This window comes from Orcinus orca, chromosome 5 (assembly GCF_937001465.1).
Source record: "Orcinus orca chromosome 5, mOrcOrc1.1, whole genome shotgun sequence".
NCBI lineage: Eukaryota > Metazoa > Chordata > Mammalia > Artiodactyla > Delphinidae > Orcinus > Orcinus orca.
Window position 1 is genome coordinate 18534827 of NC_064563.1, and position 14121 is coordinate 18548947.

The following is a 14121-nucleotide window of genomic DNA, read 5'->3' on the forward strand; positions in this document are numbered from 1 at the left end:
AATAAAGTTATGTACTTTGGCAACATTTAACACTTAATTTAGGAAAATGTTGGACCATAGTGAAAACTATCCAATGTTTGAAAACATTTGGATAAATATGCTTCCAGTGACTGTCTTGAAGAGAAGATTGAGAAAGGCAATTCTGACTTTCCTATGGTTGGATTTTCTGAAAACAACTTATCCAATCTACAAATATAAAAAGAATTTAACATGTCTTAAGTTCAATCAAAATGAATGGCAAATAAAGTTAGCTATCAATTTAAGATTTAGTCCACTATTTTAAATAATCAAATTATACAGTTCAGGTTTTTCTGTGAAAGTTCTAAAATAATAGGGACCTATCTATCTATACATCCATCCCTGAATAAAAATGACCCTAGAATTATAAACTGTAGTATATCTATGTCAAGAAATATGAGAACTGACAATTCTAATAAATACATTCACTGTTGCCATGCCATGGTGGAAACTTTAGCCGACTCTGGTACACAAATATTTGGTGTTTCCTGTCTTTGGTAGAATGGCTGACTCTGAGAAACCTCAAAATGTGTTGGGGCCTTAAGATCCCCACTCCCTTACAGATTGGTTCTGCTACAAAAAAAACTACTGCATGTGGTCTTGGCCACCCTGTATTCCCTGGGACTCAGTTTCCATTTATGTAAAAGGAAACAGATGAATTATATTATCACAGAAGCATCAGAGAATGTTAGAACTAAAGGAGATTTGGGGACCATTTAGCCTAACATATCTGTGTTATAGAAGAAACAAATTCTGAAGTGCCTGTATCTGTTGGATGTGCTAATTCTATTACTAATCTTTCCAGTCAGATTTTTACAGTAACTTCTCACTCCCTACCCCAAAATGAAATGAAACTAAGCTCTCTATTTAAAAAAATCACAAAAGATATTATCTAAAATAAGAAAGATGATCGGGAGTAAATTTATGACCTATGACTAGCAATGTTATTTTTTTGAATTTTATTTAATTTTTTTTTATACAGCAGGTTCTTATTAGTGATCCATTTTATACATATTAGTGTATACATGTCAATCCCAATCTCCCAAATCATCACACCACCACCCCTACTCACTGCCACTTTCCCCCGTTGGTGTCCATACATTTGTTCTCTACATCTGTGTCTCAGTTTCTGCACTGCAAACCAGTTCATCTATACCATTCTTCTAGGTTCCACATATATCTGTTAATATGCGGTATACGTTTTTCTCTTTCTGACTTACTTCACTCTGTATGACAGTCTCTAGATACATCCACATCTCTACAAATGACCCAATTTTGTCCCTTTTTATGGCTGAGTAATATTCCATTGTATATATGTAGCACATCATCTTTATACATTAATCGGTTGATGGGCATTTAGGTTTCTTCCATGACCTGGCTATTGTAAATAGTGCTGCAATGAACATTGGGGTGCATGTGTCTTTTTGAAGTATGTTTTTTTTCTGGATATATGCCCAGTAGTGGGATTGCTGGGTCATATGATTATTCTATTTTTAGTTTTAAGGAACCTCCATACTGTTCTCCATAGTGACTGTATCAAGTTACATTCCCACCAACAGTGCAAGAGGGTTCCCTTTTCTCCACACGTCTCCAGCATTTATTGTTTGTAGATTTTTTGATGATGGCCATTCTAACTGGTGTGAGGTGATACCTCATTGTAGCTTTGATTTGCATTTCTCTAATAATTAGTGATGTTGAGCAGCTTTTCATGTGCTTCTTGGCCATCTGTATGTCTTCTTTGGAGAAATATCTATATAAATCTTCTGCCCAATTATAGACTGGGTTGTTTGTTTTTTTATTATTGAGCTGCATGACCTGTTTATATATTTTGGAGATTAATCCTTTGTCCATTGATTGGTTTGCAAATATGTTCTGCCATTCTGAGGGTTATTTTTTCATCTTGTTTGTAGTTTCCTTTGCTTTGCAAAAGCTTTTAAATTTCAATAGGTCCCATTTGTTTCTTTTTGTTTTTATTTCCATTACTCTAGGAGATGGATCAAAAAAGATCTTGCTGTGATTTATGCCAAAGAGTGTTCTTCCTATGTTTTCCTCTAGGAGTTTTATAGTGTCTAGTCTTACATTTAGGTCTCTAACCCATTTTGAGTTTAGTTTTGTGTATGTTCTTAGGGAGCGTTCTAATTTCATTCTTTTACATGTATCTGTCCAGTTTTTCCAGCACCGCTTAATGAAGAGACTATCTTTTCTCCATTGTATATCCTTGCCTCCTTTTTCATAGATTAGTTGACCATAGGTGCATGGATTTATCTCTGGGCTTTCTATCCTGTTCCATTGATCTATATTTCTGTTTTTGTGCCAGAACCATATTGTCTTGATTACTGTAGCTTTGTAGTATAGTCTGAAGTCAGGGAGTCTGATTCCTCTGGCCCCATTTTATTCCCTCAAGACTACTTTGGCTATTCAGGGTCTTTTGTGTCTCCATACAGATTTTAAAATTTTTAGTTCTAGTTCTGTAAAAAATGCCATTGGTAATTTAATAGGGATTGTACTGAATCTGTAGATTGCTTTGGGTAGTATAGTCATTTTCACAATGTTGATTCTTCCAATCCAAGAACATGGTATATCTCTCCATCTGTTGGTATCATCTTTAATTTCTTTCATCAGTGTCTTATAGTTTTCTGCATACAGGTCATTTGTCTCCCTAGGTAGCTTTATTCCTAGGTATTTTATTCTTTTTGTTGCAATGGTAAATGGGAGGGTTTCCTTAATTTCTATTTCAGATTTTTCATTACTGTATAGGAATGCAAGAGACTTCTGTGCATTAATTTTGTATCCTGCAACTTTACTAAATTCATTGATTAGGTCTAGTAGTTTTCTGGTGACGTCTTTAGGATTCTCTATGTATAGTATCATGTCATCTGCAAACAGTGACAGTTTTACTCCTTCTTTTCCAATTTGTATTCCTTTTATTTCTTTTTCTTCTCTGATTGCCATGGCTAGGACTTCCAAAACTGTGTTGAATAATAGTGGTGACAAGGAACATCCTTGTGTTGCTCCTGATCTTAGAAGAAATGCTTTCAGTTTTCCACAGTTGAGAAGGATGCTTGCTGTGGGTTTGTCATATATGGCCTTCATTATGTTGAGGTAGTTTCCCTCTAGGCCCACTTTCTGGAGAGCTTTTATCATAAATTGGTGTTGAATTTTATCAAAAGCTTTTTCTGCATCTATTGAGATGATCATATACATATATATATATATATATATATATATATATATATTTTTTTTTTTTTTTTGCGGTACATGGGCCTCTCACTGTTGTGGCCTCTCCCATTGTGGAGCACAGTCTCTGGACATGCAGGCCCAGCGGCCATGGCTCACGGGCCTAGCCACTCCGTGGCATTTGGGATCTTCTCGGACCGGGGCACAAACCCGTGTCCCCTGCATCGGCAGGCGGACTCTCAACCACTGCGCCACCAGGGAAGCCCCAGATCATATAGCTTTTATTCTTCAATTTGTTAATATGGTGTATCACATTGATTGATTTGCATATATTAATGAATCCTTGTGTCTCTGGGATAAATCCCACTTGGTCATGGTGTATGATCCTTTTAATGTGTTGTTGGATTCTGTTTGCTAGTATTTTGTTGAGGATTTTTGCATCTATATTCATCAGTGATTTTGGTCTGTAATTTTCTTTTTTTGTAGTATCTTTTTCTGGTTTTGGTATTAGGGTGATGGTGGCCTCATAGAATGAATTTGGGAGTGTTCCTTCCTCTGCAATTTTTTGGAAGAGTTTGAGAAGGATGGGTGTTAGCTCTTCTCTAAATGTTTGATAGAATTCACCTGTGAAGCCAACTGGTCCTGGACTTCTGTTTGTTGGAAGATTTTAAATCACAGTTTCAATTTCATTACTTGTGATTGGTCTGTTCATATTTTCTATTTCTTCCTGGTTCAGTCTTAGAAGGTTATACCTTTCTAAGAATTTGTTCATTTCTTCCAGGTTGTCCATTTTATTGGCATAGAGTTGCTTGTAGTAGTCTCTTATGATGCTTTGTATTTCTGCAGTGTCCGTTGTAACTTCTCCTTTTTTATTTCTAATTTTATTGATTTGAGTCCTCTCCCTCTTTTTCTTGATGAGTCTGGCTAAAGGTATATCCATTTTGTTTATCTTCTCAAAGAACCATCTTTTAGTTTTATTGATCTTTGCTACTGTTTTCTGTGTTTCTATTTCATTTATTTCTGCTCTGATCTTTATGATTTCCTTCCTTCTACTAACTTTGGGCTAAGTTTGTTCTTCTTTCTGTAATTCCTTTAGGTGTAAGCTTAGGTTGTTTATTTGAGATTTTTCTTGTTTCTTGAGGTAGGCTTGTATTGCTATAAACTTCCCTCTTAGAACTGCTTTTGCTGCATCCCATAGGTTTTGGATAGTCGTGCTTTCATTGTAATTTGTCTCTAGGTATTTTTTGATTTCCTCTTTGATTTCTTCAGTGATCTCTTCATTATTTAGTAATGTATTGTTTAGCCTCCATGTGTTAGTGGTTTTTACATTTTTTTCCCTGTAATTTATTTCTAATCTCATAGCATTTTGGTCGGAAAAGATGCTTGATATGATTTCAATTTTCTTAAATTTACCAAGGCTTGATTTGTGACCCAAGATGTGATCTCTCCTGCAGAATGTTCCATGTGCACTTGAGAAGAAAGTGTAATATGCTGTTTTTGGATGGAATGTCCTATAAATATCAATTAAGTCTATCTGGTCTATTGTGTCATTTAAAGCTTGTGTTTCCTTATTAATTTTCTGTCTGGTTGATCTGTCCGTTGGTGTAAGTGAGATGTTAAAGCCCCCTGCTGTTACTGTGTTGCTGTTGATTTCCTCTTTTATAGCTGTGAGCATTTGTCTTATGTATTGAGGTGCTCCTATGTTGGGTGCATGTATATTTATAATTGTTATATTTTCTTCTTGGATAGATCCCTTGATCATTATGTAGTGTCCTTCCTTGTCTCTTGTAAGATTCTTTATTTTAAAGTCTATGTTATCTGATATGAGTATTGCTACTCCAGCTTTCTTTTGATTTCCATTTGCATGGAATATATTTTTTCCATCCCCTCACTTTCATTCTGTATGTGTCCCTAGGTCTGAAGTGGGTCTGCTGTCTCTTGTAGACAGCATATATATGGGTCTTGTTTTTGTATCCATTCAGCAAGCCTGTGTCTTTTGGTTGGAGCATTTGATCAATATGTATGTTTCTATTACCATTTTCTTAATTGTTTTGGGTTTGTTTTTCTAGGTCCTTTTCTTCTCTTGTGTTTCCCACTTAAAGAAGTTCCTTTAGCATTTGTTGTAGAACTGGTTTGGTGGCGCTGAATTCTCTTAGTTTTTGCTTGTCTGTAAAGCTTTTGATTTCTCCATTGAATCTGAATGAGATCCTTGCCAGATAGAGTAATCTTCATTGTAGGTTCTTCCCTTTCATCACTTTAAATATATCATGCCACTCCCTTGTGGCTTGTAGAGTTTCTGCTGAGAAATCAGCTGTTAACTTTATGGGAGTTCTCTTGTATGTTATTTGTCATTTTTCCTTTGTTGCTTTCAATAATTTTTCTTTGTCTTTAATTTTTGTCAATTTGATTACTATGTGTCTAGACGTGTTTCTCCTTGGGTTTTTCCTGCCTGGGACTCTCTGCGCTTCATGGGCTTGGGTGCCTATTTCCTTTTCCATGTTAGGGAAGTTTTCGAGTATAATCTCTTCAAATATTTTCTTGGGTCCTTTCTCTCTTTCTTCTCCTTCTGTGACCCCTATAATGTGAGTGTTGTTGCATTTAATGTTGTCCCACAGGTCTCTTAGGCTGTCTTCATTTCTTTTCATTCTTTTTCTTTATTCTGTTCTGCAGCAGTGAATTCCACCATTCTTTCTTCCAGGTCACTTATTCGTTCTTCTGCCTCAGTTATTCTGCTATTGATTCCTTCTAGTGTATTTTTCATTTCAGTTATTGTATTGTTCATCTGTTTGTTTGTTCTTTAATTCTTCTAGGTCTTTGTTAAACATTTCTTGCATCTTCTTGATCTTTGCCTCCATCCTTTTTCTGAGGTCCTGGATCATCTTCACTATCATTATTCTGAGTTCTTTTTCTGGAAGGTTGCCTATCTCCACTGCATTTAGTTGTTTTTCTGTGGTTTTATCTTGTTCCTTCATCTGGTACATAGTCCTCTGCCTTTTCATTTTGTCTATCTTTCTGTGAATGTGGTTTTCTTTACACAGGCTGCAGGATTGTAGTTCTTCTTGCTTCTGCTGTCTGCCTTCTCCATTTATCCTTTAATAATATCCTTTAATCCATAAACTGTGGCATACAACTTCAAGTGCATTGTTCTCTTGGCTGGCATAGTCCAGATAAGTAAAGATTAAATGGTACATTTTTGATAGTTTTAGATGCATTGAAGCAGTAAAATCAATTTAATAGTAGTCTGAATTGAATTAAGAATTTAGAAGAACAAAGTCTAGAAAGTCATTGACTTACAAAAATGTGTTGTTGGCTTGATGAAAATGTCATAACTAGTTTTGCGGTATGTGTGTTTATAAAGGAAATAATATAGCATGATGGTTAATGTAGAAATTCTAGAGTCAGCCCTGATCTTATTTCTAGTTATTAGTTCTGTGACCTTGTGAAGTCTCTTAATGTCTATAACTCTTAATATTCTCATTTCTAAATAGGGTTGAATATAGAGAGCTTGGCATAAAGTTTGTCAAATTTCAGGGCACAATAAAGTGTTACACTATGTGACAGAGTCACAATGTATTTGAAAATGGGTGGCAAACAGTAAAGCACTATATAAATGTGAGGTGCTCTTGCCACATGACTTTCATGAGAAACATGTAGATTTCCTGCACAGAGCTGAGATGGGGAAATTGTCAACCAGACATTGTTTTTATTGCCAGTGGCTCAATAAGTGGGAGAAAGGGTTAGCTATAAGTAACAAAATAAAAATATTCATTATATTAAAGATTAGCTCAATACAAGCCTTTTTAGTGGTTTGTTTGTTTTTAACCTGAAAGTACGAATAAGCAACCAAGAATCCATATTCTGAAAATGCATCAAGGGGTAAATGAGTCTTAGAGAGTATGATCTTCCTGAAGCAATTCTAGTATAGCTAAGACCTTGGCTACTGTTGGAGCATGTATGTGGGGCAGAGGGTATAAATACAAATTCCTTAGCATGATATTCAAGGTCTTCACAATCTTGTCCCTGACACATTTCCAATTTTTCTTTGCAGTATATCCTCCCATATTCCATAATCTTCACTGTTTCTGTCCAAGCCATGCATATGCAGACATCTGTGTCTCTGTTTCACCTAAAATATCTTCTCTCTCTTCCTCACAATTGTATTTGACATAATACTTAATCAGTAACTAGAAAATCCTGAAAGCTTTTCTAGTTTCACTTTTGGAGATCATAACTTCTCTCCCTGTGTCTCCCAATCATATTTCTTTTATCTCCATTTGTACAAATATGTCACTTTACTTTGAATTACAGTTATTTGTGTTTCTTTTCTTCCTTCCTTCCTTCCTCCCTCCCTCCCTCCCTCCTTTCTTCCTTTCTTTCTTCCTTCCTTTCTTTCTTTCTTTCTTTCTTTTCTTTTTTTTTTTGCTTCAAAAGGCTTTACTGTTTCCATTTGGTCCAAGGCTTGGGTGAGAGTGCTCCAGAGTGGTTAAATAGCTGCCTAGTGGCTACAGAGAGGGGCTTCAGGCAGAAGCCCTGACACCAGAGAGGGCTCCTCAAAGGCCACTGGGTTCCGGAGGCTCCTAGTCGTGCTTGAGCATGAGCCTTTTGAAGGGATTCTTGCTCAGGCAAACCTAGAGATCAGCCAGCCTGCAGAGGTTGGTCAGGTGGTCACCCATCTTGATGAGTTTCACCTCTTCATCTGGGAGGTGGCTCTCTAGGAAGTCACAGAGGTGGGGGCCTGCACAGGCAGAACCCAGGGCATGGTTCAGGTTCTTCTCCATGAGAATGGCAGCTCCCATAGTGTCCTGGGTTTTACCCCACTCATTTTGAGATGGCTTCTGCACATCCTGGAAGAGGGCACGACCACCGTGCTGCTTTTGCATTTTCAAGAGACTCTCGGCACCCTCGCGCTTCTCCTCAGCCAATTCATGGAAAAAGTGGCCCATGCCCTTCAGAGCCATATAGTCACAGTCAAAATAGAAGTCCAAAGAGAGCTAGGTGTAGGAGGCCTGCAGATGCATATTGACCAGGTAGTTGATGGCGACCTCCACCTCGGTGGAATAACTCTGACAAATCTGGGAGCTCATGGTTGATCGGTAATAAGAAGTTAAGCTCAAAAAATGGTGTTGGCTAGTTCTGGTGATGAAGGATAGCTGAGTGGTGGATTCCAAAGGTTGTGACTGGAAAAAAGGTTGAAGAGTGGTCAGAGGCTGGAGCAAGGGATGTCCCTGCGGTCTGTTCCGTCCAAACATCGTTGGAGCAAGAGAGAGATCTGTGGGACTGCTGAGTGCACTGCCTATTTGTGTTTATTATTCTTTTACTCGAAGGCCAGCTCCTTGAGGGCAAGTTCCTTAAGATCATCCTCTGTGTCTTCTGGTCTCCATAGCCCCTCAGTGCCTGGTCCAAAGCTTTGCACACAATGAGAACTAAGAAATGATTTTTGGATTGAGTTGAAATCAGACTTCTTTGAATAAAGTCCATTACCTATAGGAGTATCCCTTCTGAGGTTTTGAGACATATCAGCTTTCCAAATGGCCTTAACAGTTAGGGGTAGTCATTGTAATCTTTGATGGTTTCAGAGAAGGAGGACTTGTAAAAACTTTGCTCTTACCAGTGAAAATGATCAGGCTGATATTGGGTATTAGAAAACCTATAACCTAATAATTTTGCTTACGTCATTGGAAAAGGAACCTCATTAAAAATAGTGGCAGCTGTTCCCTTAATGATACTTTAATCCAGAAGCCTGTGGCCTTCTGCAATCTGTTAACATTTGCTGAGGACAGAGAATTTTAACATCACAATTTTTGGTAAGTTTGTTAGATATATTTGAAGAAACATGTATTGAGCCTCTACTATGAGCCATACGGTGTTCTAGTCTCTAATGTGACATTTGATCAAGACATAGCTAAAAACCATTTTATTTAGAAGACTGAATGCCAAACTTTGTCTTGTGATTTAAAGCAATGAAAATTAATTCACCTAAATGTACTTTTTCATATGTCTTTAATGTATGTATTACTTTCTTCTTATTTAGTGTTTTTCCTTTAGAATTTTTATATTTATCTCATCTATGTAAATATAGAATTTCCTTTTAAAAATTTCTTTATCACTTATTACAACTAGTATCTAAAAACAGTAGTTTTTCCCTTATTGTTCCATGCTGTGTTTTAATTATTCTACCTTTTTAAAATTGATTTTTATTGGAGTATAGTTGATTTACAATGTTGTATACCATTTTTTACTTAAACTCCAAGAAAGTGAAGAAATTTGCACTAAGGTGTAAATAAGAAGTCGAAGCTATGCTAAGCATATGAAATGAAGTTAATGAGAACCTAGCAATGTTGAATTAATTTAAAAAATACCTTCTTTATAAGATCCTGATGGATCAAATAAACTACAAAAGGAAACAAGTAAGTAATGCTAAAAGGAAACAATAAAGGAAAATGGAAAATAAAACATATGGGCTATAAAAAATAATGATTAAAATAGCACACAAAGGTAGATGGATATGAGCCTTTTGAAGGATAAGAGATAAAGAAAGATTGGCAGTCAGTAATTCTTAAAATGACAACATATTCATTGAAATACTTAGGCACCTGTGGCTTCCTGGAATTATGTCAATTTATAACAATTCATTTATCCATTTATTTATTTACCAAGCATTTATTTTACTTTTCTTTTCATTTTTGTTTCATTCATCCAACATAGATTATAGATTTCAGGTTTCAGAGATGATGACAACCAGTTGTAACTTGATATAGTAAAGCAACTGAAATATATAAAATTTCTATAAATAACATCTTGTAATAGAATGGTGACAGTATATTTTCTTTCTCATGGATATTCATTAGGTTAAAACATTTTGAAAAGGAGACAGTGGTTTTATGTCTTGGGAATTCTTTTAGAGGAAATGTACATGTCCTATAATAAATGGGCCCTAATAAAGCTGTTAAAGATAAATGAAATAAATGGTTATTTTTAAGGTAATACCAGTCAATAAATTTGAGTATGAAAATATGAGGAAGTAATTCTTAACAGAGGAAGCAAGGGAAAAAATTGATAACTTTAGCTGTCACTTTAAAAATGAACAAAAATACTTCGTGTTTTTGTAAATTACTCATGCCTCCTCATATTTGGGGAGAAGAATAAAATCTAAGGTAAATAACACAAAAGTTGCTTTCCTACATCAGATATACTTTCTTCAAAGCTGGGTATATGTCAAATTCATTTTAAGGCTACTATTGGCCTTTAGCTCCACCAAAAGACCATCAGAAACACATGTTGATCATGCAAATCTGAGTTTGTTAGACTTACAGTAAGAAAGAACACCACTATGATAGATTTTTAGCCAGGTCTGTGAAGGGAGAATTTCCAGGAGCAAGTATATAGGGCCCTAGGTGATTTTTAAGGCTGATACTGCAAGGGAGGAAACTGGGATTGGCAAAATTTATAACAAAGTAGCTTTGGTTCGGTGGACATGATAAGGAGAAGGTCTTGAAGTGAGCTATTAGTCTTTATAAGTAAGCTATTTTGGTTGGTTCATAGACTTATCTTCCAAAACAAGTATTTCCTATAGCAAGCTGCTAAGTTGCTTTTGCCCAGTCCCAGTTTTGTTTAGCACAGAAGCAGGAAAATGTATTTAGTCTTCAAAGTTTGTAGCCCAGGAACAGTAAAGTATGATCTTATTTCTCACTGCAAATAACTTAAAATTAATTCAAAGACCAGATATTTTTCTTTTAGGGTAAGCATGCTTCTAGTTCTAGTTCATTCCTTCACCATGAAGGGATCTCAAATGACTCCTGTGCTTCTTTTGGTCCTTACAGTATTGTATTCTTGTCTCCTTTTTAAATAGTCAAACTCTCATTGTTTTATTCACATATTTGGTTGATCTCCACTGTTTCCAGTGTTGTGCTAGCTATCAGGTACACAAAGTTGAATGAGTGTAATCTTGCATGAGACGAGCATGCAAACAAATACATGCAAGAATTGATAGCTTGCGCTGTTGAAACATTTTGCAGAGGGTACACAAAGAAGGTGTGGATGGTTGGACAAAGTTTTATACCGGAGCTAATGCTCGATCTGAGTTTCAAAGCATATGGAGGAAGAGGGAGAGAAAGGAAGAGAATTGTAGGTTAAAGGAACAGGTGTGTAAGTTTGGGAAACTGCCAACTAAACAGAATGACAATTTAAAATAGAAGTATTACTTATATAGGAATATTTCATTCTTGCTCACATTTTCTTTTGAACATAGGTCTTATTTCCCTAATAAATCTGAAAGGATCTTGTGCATGGAAAATCTTTTTATATCCCTCATGTCACCTAAATCTGTATCTAGAGAATGTGCTGTAAATACTCTGATTTATTTATATATGGTAACTGAGAAGACCAGGAGGAAAAATATTGTGAGTTGGATTATTTACTCTAACCAGTTTAGCAAATTACTGTTATTTTAACAGGGTTTTCAGTGGGTAGAAGACACATGGGTGATTCCTATAGTAATTCAAGCAAGAAGCTCTCCTCAGCTCTATAATTAATGATTGTGCCCAATATTCAGGGCCAGATTATTAATAACTCATAAGAAAGAGTATTTGCCTGATACTTATGTGCAGTAATTTTGCATGGAAAGAATGGATGCATGTGTATAGCACATTAATATTACCAAGTATGAAAGAAAGTCAGCTAGGGGGTTGGGGGAAAGCTTTTCTTTATGTATTAAAAAGATAGCTGTGACAAAGCGAGAGAGAGGCATGGACATACATACACTACCAAATGTAAGGTAGACAGCTAGTGGGAAGCAGCCGCATAGCACAGGGAGATCAGCTCGGTGCTTTGTGACCGCCTGGAGGGGTGGGATAGGGAGGGTGGGAGGGAGGGAGGGAGACACAAGAGGGAAGAGATATGGGAACATATGTATGTGTATGGCTGATTCATTTTGTTGTAAGGCAGAAACTAACACACCATTGTAAAGCAATTATACTCCAATAAAGATGTGGGAAAAAAAATTTGATTGACCATTAAAAAAAAAAAAAAAAAGATAGCCCTGTGAGGTTTGCTCTCCTTCTTTCTTGTAGTCTGTGATGCTGATGTGATACAGTCATGCCTGAAGCTCTGGTAGCTGAGTTGTTTCATCGAGGTTACAATAGCATAAACACCAAAAAGCCCAAAAGCTGAAGATGGCTGAGCAAGAGGTTATGAATAGGCTGGCTTTTTGATGACTGAGTTGAGGAACCAATCCTGGGCTTCCTAGCTCCAGACTTCTCCTTATGGAAGATTATTAAATTGCTTAAAGAACTGTTTGTCAGGTCCTAAAAATTTTGCAGTGATAAGCTTTCCTTACTGAAACAATCCCAGTATATGCCTCTTACTAGATTTTCAATGAATATTTGTGTAAGGGGTGTTACTGAACTCAGAGCGGTTTGTGGGTTAAATTGTGTTAGTCTGCTAGGACTGCCATAACAAAAGATCACAGAGTGGCTGGCTTAAACAACAAATTCATTTTCTAACAATTCTGGAGGCCAGAAGTCAAAGATCAAGGTGTGGACAGGTTTGCTTTCTCCTGAGGCTCCTTTCCTTGCCTTGTAGATGGTCACCTTCTTGCATTGGCCTTATATGTCCTTTCATCTATACATGAATATCCCTGGTGTCTCTCTGTGTATCCTAATCTGTTCTTATAAGGACACTAGTCAGATTGGATTAGGGCCCACCCTAGAGGACTCATTTTAATGTAATTACCACTTTAAAGGCTCTATCTCCAAATATAGTCACATTCTAAGGTATTGCAGGTTAGGGCTTCAACCCTATGAACATGAATTAGGGAGGACACAGTTAATTCCATAACATAAATATTATGATTTAGTTTCTATTACTGCTTGTTTATTTCTTCATATGAACTTTTGAATCAGCTTGTTTATTTCCAAAGAAAATAAGTTCTTATTTTGTTGGGATGCTTTAGACCTGCAGACGAATTTTGGGAAAATTAGTAACTTTATGCTATAAACCTTGTGTAAGGAGAGGTAAGTTTTTCTTTTGATCAAGTGTTTTTCTGTCTCTCAGAAGCATTCTAAAGTTTTCTTCCTACAATATTTTTGCTAATTATTATGTAGCTATATTATCTTTGTCTAAACATATTGTAAATATTATGTTTTTTAATGGTTGTGTTTTTTTATTGAAGGCTGTTTATATTTGTACCTAAAACTTCGTATAGCTTGTAATAGTTTTGATTTTGAATCTCGTGGCTTTTCAAGTACTACAATGCTATCATGTGCAAGTAACGTTAATTTTGCCTTTTTCCTCCAAGTTTTACAACATATATTTCTTTCTTTTCTTTCTTTCTTTCTTTCTTCTTTGTCTAAGTGTGTCAGCTAGAAGCCAGTTTTCATCTTCTAGTTGTTTCCTATTAAGCTTGCTGATGGATTTTGTATTTAGAAATAACTAGAAAATATCCATCTGTTGTTATTTTATGAATGGCTTTAACCCAACATAGATATTAAATTTTATCAAATGTTGTTTCAGCAACTACGGCAGTTGTGCATCAGTATGGGTGCAGATATCATGCAGTCTTTCTGTACTCAAATGGAATGTCTCTAATTGTAACTGTGTAAGTGGGTAGAGCTATTTCAGCTCTTTTAAATAGGCAGACAGTATGGTCCTACTTCCTGGGCTCACATGGGGAGCCATTTCCTGTTCCCTGCTATGTGTGTGGCCGATTTGACTTCCATACCTACAGTCCCTAAAGTACCATCTCTAGTACATATATATGGTTATGACTCGATCTGGGTTATAATACTGTAATCTCTGCTATTGCTCTGGGCTCCCTCTGCTTCTGTAACATGAAGATTTTCCCTTTCTATTTTTGAGTGTGGTCCTATACCTTTTAACACTTAAATATTCTATCCCTTATTTATATTTTGGTGGGAAAGAGAGATCCAA

At 36.2% G+C, this 14121-nt stretch overlaps 1 pseudogene; it reads right to left on the bottom strand.

Moving 5' to 3' along the window:
* Positions 1-7823: 7823 nt before the first annotated feature.
* On the bottom strand, positions 7824-8710 carry LOC101289795 (ferritin light chain-like; annotated as a pseudogene).
* Between the last annotated feature and the right edge of the window lie 5411 nt (positions 8711-14121).